The 13,321-nt window shown below is 44.9% G+C and overlaps 1 long non-coding RNA gene across 9 annotated transcripts in view; it reads right to left on the bottom strand.

Annotated features, from left to right (window-relative positions):
• LOC140480660 (uncharacterized) overlaps positions 1–13,321 on the bottom strand; it is a 293,960-nt gene that overhangs the window by 279,640 nt on the left and 999 nt on the right. For all 9 annotated transcript variants that reach the window (XR_011961370.1, XR_011961372.1, XR_011961371.1 and 6 more), the window contains exon 2: positions 4,576–4,685. This is a non-coding gene — a long non-coding RNA (uncharacterized lncRNA). The remainder of the gene's footprint in view (positions 1–4,575; positions 4,686–13,321) is intronic.

The following is a 13,321-nucleotide window of genomic DNA, read 5'->3' on the forward strand; positions in this document are numbered from 1 at the left end:
GCCCCTTAGGTCTTTTTTATATCTTTCCCCTCTCACCCTAAACCTAGTTCAGGACTCCCCAACCCAGGGAAAAGACTTTGTCTATTTATCCTATCCATGCCCCTCATAATTTTGTAAACCTCTATAAGGTCACCCCTCAGCCTCCGATGCTTCAGGGAAAACAGCCCCAGCCTGTTCAGCTCTCTCCCTATAGCTCAAATCCTCCAACCCTGGCAACATCCTTGTAAATCTTTTCTGAACCCTGTCAAGTTTCACAACATCTTTCTGATAGGAAGGAGACCAGAATTCCGAGCAATATTCCAACATTGGCCTAACCAATGTCCTGTACAGCTGCAACATGACCTCCCAACTCCTGTACTCAATACTCTGACTAATAAAAAAAAGCATATCAAACGCCTTCTTCACTGTCCTATCTACCTGCAACTCCACTTTCAAGGAGCTATGAACCTGCACCCCAAGGTCTCTTTGTTCAGTAACACTCCCTAGGACCTTACCATTAAATGTATAAGTCCTGCTAAGATTTGCTTTTCCAAAATGCAGCACCATGCATTTATCTGAATTAACCTCCATTTGCTACTTCTCAGCCCATTGGCCCATCTGGTCAAGATCCTGTTGTAATCTGAGGTAACCGTCTTCTCTGCCCACTACACTATCAATTTTGGTGTCATCTGCAAACTTACTAGCTATACCTCTTATGGTCACATCCAAATCATTTATGTAAATGACAAAAAGTAGAGTACACAGCACCGATCCTTGTGGCACTCCACTGGTTACAGGTCTCCTGTCTGAAAAACAACCCTTCACCACCACCCTCTGTCTTCTACCTTTGAGCCAGTTCTATATCCAAATGGCTAGTTCTGCCTGTATTCCATGAGATCTAACCTTGTTAATCAGTCTCCCATGGGGAACCTTGTCAAACGCCTAACTGAAGTCCACATAGATCACATCTATCACTCTGCCCTCATCAATCCTCCTTGTTACTTCTTCAAAAAACTCAATAAGTTTGTGAGACATGATTTCCCTCACACAAAGTCCATAATCAGTCCTTGCCTTTCCAAATACATGTATATCCTGTCCCTCAGGATTCCCTCCAACAACATGCCCACCACCGAGGTCAGGCTCACTGGTTTATAGTTTCCTGGCTTGTTCTTACCACTCCTCTTAAACAGTGATCACGTTAGCCAACCTCCAGTCTTCTGGCACCTCACCTCTGACTATCAATGATACAAATATCTCAGCAAGAAACCCAGCATCACTTCCCTAGCTTCCCACAGAGTTCTAGGGTACACCTGATCAAGTCCTGGGGATTTATCCATCTTTATGTGTTTCAAGACATTTTTCAAGATGTCACCATCTATTTCCCTACAGTCTATATCTTCCATATCCTTTTCCACAGTAAATACTGATGCAAAATACTCGTTTAGTAGCTCCCCCATTTTCTGCAGCTCCACACAAAGGCCGCCTTGCTGGTCTTTGAGAGGCCCTATTCTCTCCCCGGTTACCCTTTTGTCCTTAATGTATTTGTAAAAACCCTCTGGATTCTCCTTATCCTGTCTATACCTGATATGTGCTTCCTTCTTTTTATTAACCAAACCCTCAATTTCTTTAGTCATCCAGCATTCCCTACACCTACCAGCCTTTTCTTTCATCCTAACAGGATATACTTTCTCTGGATTCTCGTTATCTCATTTCTGAAGGCTTCCCATTTTCCAGCCGTCCCTTTACCTGCGAACATCTGCCCCCAATTAGCTTTAGAAAGTTCTTGCCTAATACCGTCAAAATTGACCTTTCTCCAATTTAGAACTTCAACTTTTAGATTTGGTCTATCCTTTCCATCACTATTTTAAATTTAAGAGAATTATGGTCAGTGCAGAGAAAGGAGAATTGGTGGCAGTGAACTATTCAGACCAGAATACCAACATGCTCATGTTTTAGTATCTGAACATACAATAAACAGCATTTTCTTTCCCATATAAATATTTCCCATCAAGTGTCATTTTAGCACATTTCCACATAGCTTCCGCCTTCTATAAAAATAAATAAAACATTCTGTCATGTTTGTAGTGAATCTCATTCAAAATATTCGACTCCTCAATATGATGAATAGCTTTGTTGAATGGTTACATTATGTCAGCCCAATCAACTGAGGAAGTGAATAAAAAGAAGTGACATTCCAAGGAAACAAATAAAACATCAACAACTGAAACTTACTAACATTAAAGAAAACAATGTTAGAAAAGAAAGGAACAAACAGTATTAAAAATAACTAATGACTGGAAAATCCACAGGACTAATGATTGCCACCCCAAGGTTTAGAAATATAGGGTTAGGCTTAGGGAAATGCAGATGCTTTAGTCATAATAAGGCAAAACCTTCACCATTCAGTAATTGTTTGTTTAGATTGAAAATTTGCAAACATAATTTATTGCTTAAGAAAAATGAGAAAGAGAAATCAGCAAATTAAAGAACAAAAACAGTATGTGCTGGAGAAAGTCAGCAGATCGAGCAGCATTTGTGGAGAGAGAAACAGAGTTAATGCTTTGAGTTCAATGACAGTTCTTCCAAACTGAAGGAGGCTAAAAACAATGTTTGTTATGTTGTTAACAATGGGGGAGAAGGACTGATTGGAAAAGATGGCGAGGAAGCCCAGGGCAAACAACAAAGGGAGTGCTAATGGTATTTAAGGAGAAGTTGATATTCAAGATGGGTATTAAAGGACAGGTGTGAATAATCAAAAATAATTTTGCTTTGTTAAGAGTAAATGTGTGGGTGATGGATGTAATCAAAATGGAGGCCAGTGTTTGTGCTTTGGAATTGTTTAACTCAATGTTGAGTCCTGAATGCTGTAAGATGCCTAAAATGGAAATTGGTGCAATCAACACAGACATTTACTATAAACCGACTGACTCCCACAGCTACCTAGACTACACCTCCTCCCACCCTGCCCCCTGTAAAAACGCTATCCCATATTCCCAATTCCTTCGTCTCCTCCGCATCTGCTCCCAGGAGGACCAGTTCCAATACCGAACAACCCAGACGGCCTCCTTCTTCAAAGACCGCAATTTCCCCCCAGATGTGGTCGACAATGCTCTCCACTGCATCTCCTTCACTTCCTGCTCCTCTGCCCTTGAGCCCCGCCCCTCCAATCGCCACCAGGACAGAACCCCACTGGTCCTCACCTACCACCCCACCAAACTCCATATACATCATATCATCCGTCGTCATTTCCGCCACCTCCAAACGGACCCCACCACCAGGAATATATTTTCCTCCCCTCCCCTATCAGCGTTTCAAAAAGACCACTCCCTCCGTGACTCCCTCGTCAGGTCCACACCCCACACCAATCCAACCTCCACTCTCGGCACCTTCCCCTGCAACCGCAAGAAATGCAAAACTTGCGCCCACACCTCCCCTCTTACTTCCCTCCAAGGCTCCAATGGATCCTTCCATATCCGCCACAAATTCACTTGCACCTCCACACACAACATTTACTGCATCCGCTGCACCCCATGTGGCCTCCTCTATATTAGGGAGACAGGCCGCCTACGTGCGGAACGCTTCAGAGAACACCTCTGGGACACCCGGACCAACCAACCCAACCACCCCGTGGCTCAACACTTCAACTCCCCCTCCCATTCCACCAAGAACATGCAGGTCCTCTGACTCCTCCATTGCCAGACCACAGCAACACAACAGCTGGAGGAAGAGCACCTCATCTTCCACCTAGGAGCCCTCCAATCACAAGGGATGAACTCAGATTTCTCCTGTTTCCTCATTTCCCCTCCCCCCACCTTGTCTCAGTCCCAACCCTCGAACTCAGCACCGCCTTCCTAACCTGCAATCTTCTTCCTGACCTCTCCACCCCCACCCCACTCCGGCCTATCACCCTCACCTTGACCTCCTTCCACCTATTGCATTTCAAACGCCCCTCCCCCAAGTCCCTCCTCCCTACCTTTTATCTTAGTCTGCTTGGCACACTTTCCTCATTCCTGAAGAAGGGCTCATGCTGGAAACGTCGATTCTCCTGCTCTTTGGATGCTGCCTGACCTGCTGCGCTTTTCCAGCAACACATTTTCAGCGCAGTTCCTCCAGCCTGTATTGGTCTTTGCTGGAGTACTGCAGCAGGCCTAGGATGGAAATGCTGGCATGAAAGCAAAATGGTGCATTGAAATGGCAAGTAAGTGGAAGTTCAGGTCATTTTTATCGATAGCCAAGAGGCATTTTACAAAGTAGCCACCAGGTCTGCCTTTGGTTTTTCAGATATAGAGGATACTATACTATGTGCAGTGCATACATTGAAGAAGGTACAAGTAAAAACCACAGAAGACTAACAAGGGAAGGAACACAAACACGTGCTCTGTGGCAGAATCCTGCTGGAGTTTGTGGAAATGGCAGAGCATGATCCTTTGGTTGTGCATTGGAAATTATCGACCTGTTTGTTAGTCAAATACCAGCTGTAGGGGAATTAGTATACATCTACTGTAAGCTAAAACATGACTTTTGCTGCTGGGTCACTTACATATGAAGTCAACTTATATACCATAATCTACCTTAAGATTTTGAAAAACGGCTTACTTTTTCCAGTAATAGCTCCACTGAATATTTGCCTTCTACTTTTTTTTTTGTTTTTTGCTCCATTTTTATCTGCATCCTCTCTCAGGCAGTTAATCCAGCCATTACAAATTCTGCAACACAAACACTGAAAATTCAGTACAAACATACATTATCAGCAACAGTGCTGGTATTACGACATTTGTACATTTATTATTAGGAATTCTGGTTAACAAAGGAAAACAAAAGACAAAGTGGCCAAAGTGCAATTACAAAAAAATGTTTTCAACAACATGGTAAAATATTGGACAGCAGTCAGACTCAGTATAAGCAAGATTACACATTTCAAAAAGCAAACACAAAAAGTCAAAAATTTAATGACAGAGAATGCAAAAAGAAAGAATAAAATTTGTTTCAAGCAAAATTAAATAGCACCAATGTATTGTAAATTACGTTTCTATCTTAAGCAAATATAATAATCAACTAAAGTGAGTCATATGCTTCATATTTTGTTTTACATTCCATGGATGTGGATGCATTGCTAAGTTTGTTTTAAACTATTTGGTTATTTATCCTAAGAATAGAAGATGTGTAGATTGAACATTTAATATTCCACAAGAAAATCATTTGCAACCAGGAATGACAATCCATCTTTTGGCCTGCCAGCACAGAGTTCAATCTTCAGACAAACCAATTCACTCCATACAGTGTCAAGAAACAGCTGACAGTAAAGTCATGGGCCATTTGAGCCTGTTCCAAACACAGACCCAAAATATGGAAAGTGTCCCAGTATGTCCTGTTCACACAAAAGGGGATTGATCCAATTCAGTTAATCAGTTAGCAATTATGAAGCTGCCAGACCTGTTGAGGTTACTCAGCATTTTAGTTGTCACCCCTATTGTCAAGTGATGGAAGGTATCACCAATAGTCTGATCGAACTGCAGTTATAGAGCAGTAACCTGGTCACCAATGGTCAATACGCGTTCCACCAGATCTTCTCAGCACCTGACCTTGTTGCATGTTTGATCCAAATATGGACAAAACTTTGAACTCAAAGATTAAGAGTCACTGCTCTTGGCGAAACAGAATTGCTGAAGAAAGTCAAAAGGTCTGGCAGCATCCCTGAAGACAAAGCAGATTAATCCTTTCAGGTCCAGTGACCCTTCTTCAGAACAGATTGTACCTCTGAAAAGTTAGTAAATATGGTAAAGACTGAATGGGGAGAGGAAGTAACAATAGCTGGAGATGGACCCCCAAGAGTGAGAAAATAGCAGTTGGGCAGACAAAAGAATAGATAATGGTGAGCCAAGGAGAAAGAAATAACTGCTAGTGGGGATCATCAGAGGGTATAAATTGGCTGGCTGTGATCAAAGCAGCCCATGTGGTGACAAGGCCTGGTGCATGGAGTTTTGGGGTAAGGCAATGGAAGAAGGTACTCAGGCTGTAAAGTTATTGAATTTGATACGAAGTCCTGATGGCTGCAGGGTGCCCAAGCAGATAATGAGATGTTGTTCTTCCAGCTGAATTAAGGATACCACCACTGCAGTGGATACTGCAAATCTATGGGCCCTGACAACATTCCAACAGTAGTAGTGAAGACTTGTGCTCCAGAACTTGTTGCTCCCTTAGACAAGCTGTGCCACTACAGTTACAATAATGGCATCTACCCAACAATGTGGAAAATTGCCCAGGTCTGTCCAGTACATAAAAAGCAGGACAAGTCCGAACTGGCCGATTACTGCCCAATCAGTCGACACACAACTATCAGTAAAGTGATGGATGGTGTTATCACCAGAGCTAAAAGCAGCACCTGCTCAGCAATAACCTGCTCACTGCTGCCCAGTTTGAGTTTTACCAGGGCCACTCAGCTCCTAACCTCATTAAAGTCTTGGTTCAAACATGGACAAAAGAGTTGAACAGAGGTGGAGTGAGAGTAATAGCGCTTGACATCAAGGCTGCACTTGACTGAGTGCTGCATCAAGGACCCCTAGCAAAACTGGAATCAACGGGTATTGGGGGAAACTCTCCACTGGTTAGAATCATAATTGGCACATAGGAAGATGGTTGTAGTTGTTGGAGATCAGTTATCTCAGCTCCAGGACATCGCTGCAGGAGTTCCTCAGGGCAGTGGCTAGGCCCAACCACCTTCAGCTGCCTCATCAATGACCTTCCCTCCATCATAAGGTCAGAAGTGGGAATGTTTGTTAATGATTGCACAATATTCAGCACCATTCACAACTTCTCAGACATTGAAGCAGTCTATGTTCAAATGCAGCATGATCTGGGCAATATCCAGGTGTAGGCTGACAAGTGGTAAGTCACTTTTGTGCCACACAACTTCTAGGTAATGACGCTCACCCCCAATAAGAAACAATCTAACCACTGCCCCTTGAATAGTGTTACTATTCCTGAATCCACACTATCAACTTCCTTGGGATTACCATTGACCAGAAACTCAAGTGCACCCACACCCACAACAAACAACAGTGGCTACAACAGGTCAGATGCGAGGGTCACTGTGGCAAGTAACTCATCTTCTGACTCCAAACACGTCCATCATCAACAAGGCACAAGTCAGGAGTGTGATAGAATACTCCCCACTTGCATAGATAGGTGCAGCTCCAACAACACTCAAAAAGCTTGACACCATTCAGGACAAAATAGCTTGCTTGACTGGCACCACATCCACAAATATCCATTCCTTGCACCATCGATATTCAGCAGCAGCAGTGTGTACTGTCTACACAATGCAATGCAGAAATTCACCAGAGATCCTCAGACAGCACCTTCCAAATCCACAACCACTTCCAACCAGAAAGACAAGGGCAGCTGATACATGGGAATACCACCAGCTGCACGTTCTCCTCCAAGCTACTCATCATTCTGACTTGGAAATATGTCACTGTTCCTTCACTGTTGCTGGGTAAAATTCCTGGAATACTTTCCCAAAAACCCACAATAGCTGGACTGTAGCAGTTCAAGAGAGCAGCTCACCACACTTTCTCAAGGGCAACGAAGGATGGGCATTAAATGTTGGCCAGCCAGTGACGCCCACATCCCATGAATGAATAAAAGAACTACAAGAGCATCTACTTTTAAAGTGTGCAGTCATAATTGTTACTTAGGACATATGGCAACAAATTTCAGCAGCAAATATATTTGAGGCAGATACTTCTTAAGCCTTCCTGGCTGGTAGAGTCAAAGGGCTTTTGAGGCTGAAAAAAGCCATGATCTATGATTGATGCTTTTCCTTGCACTTTTTCTGGATTAGATTCCCTACAGTGTGGAAACAGGCCCTTTGGCCCAACAAGTCCATACCGACCCTCCGAAGAATAACCAACCCAGTCCCATTTCCCTCTGACTAATGCATCTAACACTATGGGCAATTTAGCATGGCCAATTCACCTGACCTGCACATCTTTGGACTGTGGGAGGAAACCACGAGACACAGGGAGAATGCGCAAACTCCACACAGACAGTCACCCAAGGCTGGTATTGAACGTGGGACCCTGGTGCTGTGAGGCAGCAGCGCAAACCAGGCCACCCCCAAAATTATCACATAATGTCTTGGTATCCCTTAATAGGTGAAAACTGCACCGAGATTCTGGAAAGAGCTCTTCAGTCATGGGAAGGCAGTGATTAGGAAAGTTCCTTGCAATGACGAAAAGAATAAAACTCCCGGATGCAACGGCTTACCGGTCAAGATCTATTCTGCTCTGTGGGACTTGATTGGCCAGGACCTGCTGGAGGTGTATGTCAGTATGCTTCAGGCAGGTACCATGAGTGAATCCATGAGGAAAGGCATCATCACCCTCATCTACAAGCGGAAGGGGGAGAGGGAGGAACTCAAAAATTGGAGACCAATCTCAACTGTTGAATGCGGATTACAAAATTCTGTCAAAGGTAATTGCCAACCGTGTCAGGTCTGCTCTGGGGTCAGTGATCCACCCTGACCAAACCTGTGCAGGAAGATTGCTGAGAGTCTCACACTCCTCAGGGATACGATCGCCTACGTGCAGAACAGAGGGTTGGACACCTGCCTGATCAGCCTGGACCAGGAGAAAGCCTTTGACAGGATATCACACAGGTTTTTGAGAGATGTTCTCTCCAAAATGGGCTTTGGGGAGGGAACCCGTAATTGGATCAGACTACCCTACACCAACATTGTCAGTGCAGTCTCAATCAATGGATGGGAATCAGATAGCTTCCCAGTCGGATCTGGAGTCAGACAGGCTGCCCTCTCTCTCCTGCCTTGTTTGTGTGCTGCATAGAGCCATTTGCCTAGTCCATCAGGAAGGATGCGAGCCTGAGAGGGGTGACTATTCTTGGCAGCAGGGGCTTGCAAGTTAAGGCCTCCCTGTAAAAGGATGACGTTGCCGTTTTCTGCTCGGATCCGCTGTACGTGCGCAGACTCATGTGCATATGTGACCAGTTCGAACAGGCCTCGGGGGCCAAGGTAATCCAAGGCAAGAGCGAGGCCATGCTCTTCGGGAACTGCGCCAACCAATCCTCAATCCCCTTCACTGTTAGGACCAACCACCTGAAGGTGTTGGGTATTTAGTTCAGGGGTACTGGGGCGTGCGCCAAGTCTTGGGAGCAGCATATCAGCAAAGTGAGGCAGAAACTGGGCAGATGGAAGCTACGATCGCTCTCCATCACGGGAAAAAACCTGGTCATCAGGTGTGAGGCACTGACATTGCTGTTATACGTGGCACAGGTCTGGCCTATTCCCAGAACCTGTGCCGCTGCAGTCACCCGGGCCATCGTCCAATTTATTTGGAGGTCAAAGATGGACTGGGTCTGAAGGAACTCACTGTACAAAGATCTGGGCAACGGGGGAAAAAATACACCCAATGCCACCCTCACCATGATGGCCACCTTTGTGTGTGGCTGCATCAAGCTGTGCGTGGATCCCTGGTACGCAAACACCAAGTGTCACTACGTACTGAGGTTCTACTTGTCCCCGGTGTTGCGAAGGATGAGCCTGACTTCGCTGCCGCGGAACGCTCCGAGTAGTTGGACTTTCTGTATCACCTGTCCTTCGTGGAGAAGTTTATGAAGAAAAACACCCTTGACCACAAGTCCATCAGGAAGTGGTCAGCATATAGTGTCCTTGAGACCCTTCGGGAAAAGGAGAGGGTGGATCCTATCGAGCGGTTCCCTCAGCAGACTGTCAAAGCCATTTGGCAGAATGCCTCATCGCCAGAACTTTCCAACAAGCACCAAGACATGGCTTGGCTGGTGGTGAGAAGGGCTCTGCCTGTGAGATCCTTTATGTATGCCCAGACTCTCAGCCACACCGCACACTGCCCTCGAAGCAGCTGCAGGGACGATGAGACTGTCACACACCTCCTTCTGGAATGTGCCTACGCAGAAGAAGTCTGGAGAGGAATGCAGTGGTGTTTGTCGAGGTTCGTCCCGAGCAGCGCCATGACGCAGGACTCCGTGATCTATGGTCTGTTTCCCGGAACGCACACCGAGACGAACATCAACTGTGCCTGGAGGATCATCAACTCGGTGAAGGACGCTCTCTGGGCGGTCCGAAACCTGTTGATCTTCCAGCTGAAGGAGTTGACCCCGACTGGGTGTTGCAGCATGGCACATTCTAAAGTCCAGGACTACTTGTTGAGGGATGTGCTGAAGCTTGGGACAGCTGCTGCCAAGGCGCGGTAGGGAAAGACCACCATGTAACATCTGACTACCTAAGAAGAACAGGGGGCCCACGCAGTCATTTGGGCTCTGCTGACGCCTCAGCTAAATATATGGACATATGACTGATAAACGTACAGACCTGAATATAAAAATGATAAATTCTGATCTCTATATGTAAATGTTTACGTATGTATGGCATGACCAACTGTACAGACCATCAAATTATTTTATGAATAAAGTATATTTTTGAAATAAAAAAAATGAGAGAGGGTCTGCATGAGAGTATGGGTCTGTAAAAGTGTATATGTGTGTGTGTGTCTATAGGAGTGTCTGTATGCGTCCATCTGTCTACGAATGAGTGTCTGCCTGTGTGAGTGTCTATGTACAGGGGATCCTCAGCTTCTGTCGTAACACTACAGATTACTTACAGAAACTCAGCACCCACAGACCAGTCAAACCGGGAACATTCATCGTCACAATGGACGTTTCAGCACTCTACACGAGCATCCCCCACAATGATAGCATTGTGGCAACAGCCTCAGTATTCAACATCTACAATTGCCAATCTTTGAGCACTGTCCCGCAACTCATCCAGTTTATCCTCGACCACAACATTTTCACCTTTGACAACTAGTTCTTCATCCAGACACACAGAACAGCTGTGGGGACCAAATTAGAACCCCAATATGCCAACAATTTCATGCATAGGTTCAAACAAGACTTCTTCTCTACAAGGACCTCCAACCAACACCATACACCAGGTACAATGATGACATTTCTTCCTCTTGACCTATGGTAAGGAGTTACTGAAACAACTAAACAGTGATATCAAAGAGTTTCATTCCACATCAAACTCACCATGGACTAATCTCTAGTATCTGTCCCATTCCTGGACACATGCATATCACCAAGGATGGGCACCTCAGCACCTCACTCTACCACAGGTAACCTCACAATGCTACACTTCTCCAGCTTCCACCCGAAACATATTAAAACAGCCATCCCCCCGAAGACAAGCCCTTCACATACACAGGATCTGTCCAGATGTGGAGGAATGTGACAGGCACTTGGAAGTACTCAAGGGTGCCCTCATATGCACCTCACCAAGACCTTCCCCACGCCTCCAAATCTCACCTTTAAACAATGACCAAACCTCAAACAGATCATTGTTTGCAGGGTAAAAACAATGACTGCAGATGCTGGAAACCAGAGTCTAGATTAGAGAGGTGCTGAAAAAGCACAGCAGTTCAGGCAGCATCCAAGGAGCAGTAAAATCATTGTTTGCAGCAAACTGCCCAGCTTTCAGGACAACACCATACAACTTTGTCATGGTAGATGCTGCAAGATGTGTGAGAATGATGACACGGATACTACCATTTCACGTGGGGACACATCCCACCATGTACGGAGCAGGTACTCGTGTGACTCAGCCAACATTGTCTATCTCATTCGCTGCAGGCAAGGATGCCCTGAGACATGGTACATTGGTGAGACAGAGCAGAGGCTATGGCAACGGATGAATGGGCACCGCACAACAATCAACAGACAGGAGTGTTCCCTCCCAGTTGGAAGGAACATTTGACCTCGGACCTTCAGGTGACCATCCTCCAAGGAAAACTTTGGGACAGGCAACATGCAAAGTGGCCAAGCAGAGGCTGACAGCCAAGTTTGGCACCCACAGTGATGGCCTCAACCAGCACCTTGAGCTAATGTCACACTACAGGTGACCCCACTGCACTACACAGACACTCGCAGACAGACACACACACACACGCAGACACTCCTACAGACCCATGCACTCACGCAGATCCTCTCTCATACACTCACACATATGCTCCCACACTTATGCACACACGCATCCTCTCACAGACTTATCGCCCTTTACACACACACTCACACACACATATACACACTCTCTCACAGACACCCAATGTTCATCAAAGTAATGCCTCGGATGGAGAGATTAAATAGACTGGGGCTCTATTATCTGGAGATTAGAAGAATGAGAAGTGATCTAATGTGAAATGTGCAAAAATCATACAAGACTGACAAGGTAAATACAGGAAGGATGCTGTCCCGAAATACAAACTTTGAATAATATAAAGATATTTAGGACTGAGGAAGAGGAGCAATATACTTGCTTGGAAGGTACAGAATCTTTGAAATTTTCTGCTCCAGAGGGCTATCAACTGTTGAGTATATTGAAGATTGAGTTTGTTATGTATTAAAGACATTTAGGGATATGTGGAGATAGGGCAGACAAATGTTGAAGTAAATCAGCCATTTTCTAATTGAACATTTGAGTCGAACTGAAGGGCTGAATAGCTTGTCTTGCTCCTACTTCATATTTGTGGCAGCTACAGTTGATAATGAGCTGGCCATTTAATTAATCTACATAGGTGAAGTAATTGAAAAATACAAGATTCTAAATGGGGATTAACATGGTCAAGACAGATTGCCCAACCAGCGGCCACAATTTCATACAAAGCTACAATCTCAGGAAAAGAGGCCAAGAATTTGCCTCCATTCTCTCACTCCAACTACCCATCTGCTGAACTCCACAACCTTGGCAACAAATGCACTTGCTTTGAGATTTGAAGGCAGAATGTCAGCTAACTAATTCTCCTGTAGACATCCCTGTGGCTATACAGGCTATATGCATTGCACAACTAACAAATGATATAAAGGCAGTGGCAAGAGGAGACAAGCCAGCAGTCTCTCATACCAAAAAAAGAGAAAATGCTGAAAAACTCAGCAAGTCTTGCAGCATCTGTAAGGAGAGAAAAGAGCTGACGTTTCAAGTCTAACTGACCCTTTGTCAAAGCTAAAAAAAAAGGAGAAATAGGGAGGTATTTATACTAGGTTGAGAGAAGGTGAGTCATGGCTCCAGAAGCAAAGGTAGCAATAAAGAGGTGATAATGACAGTGCATACAGAGATTATAATTTGGAGATGCCAGTGTTGGACTGGGGTGTACAAAATCAAAAATCACACAACACCAGGTTATAGTCCAACAGGTTTAATTGGAAGCACACAGGCTTTCGGAGCAATGCTCCTTCATCTGATGAAAGAGCATCGCTCCGAAAGCTAGTGTGCTTCCAATTAAACCTGTTGGACTAT

The sequence above is a fragment of the Chiloscyllium punctatum genome, chromosome 8, assembly GCF_047496795.1.
Source record: "Chiloscyllium punctatum isolate Juve2018m chromosome 8, sChiPun1.3, whole genome shotgun sequence".
Classification (NCBI taxonomy): Eukaryota; Metazoa; Chordata; class Chondrichthyes; order Orectolobiformes; family Hemiscylliidae; genus Chiloscyllium; species Chiloscyllium punctatum.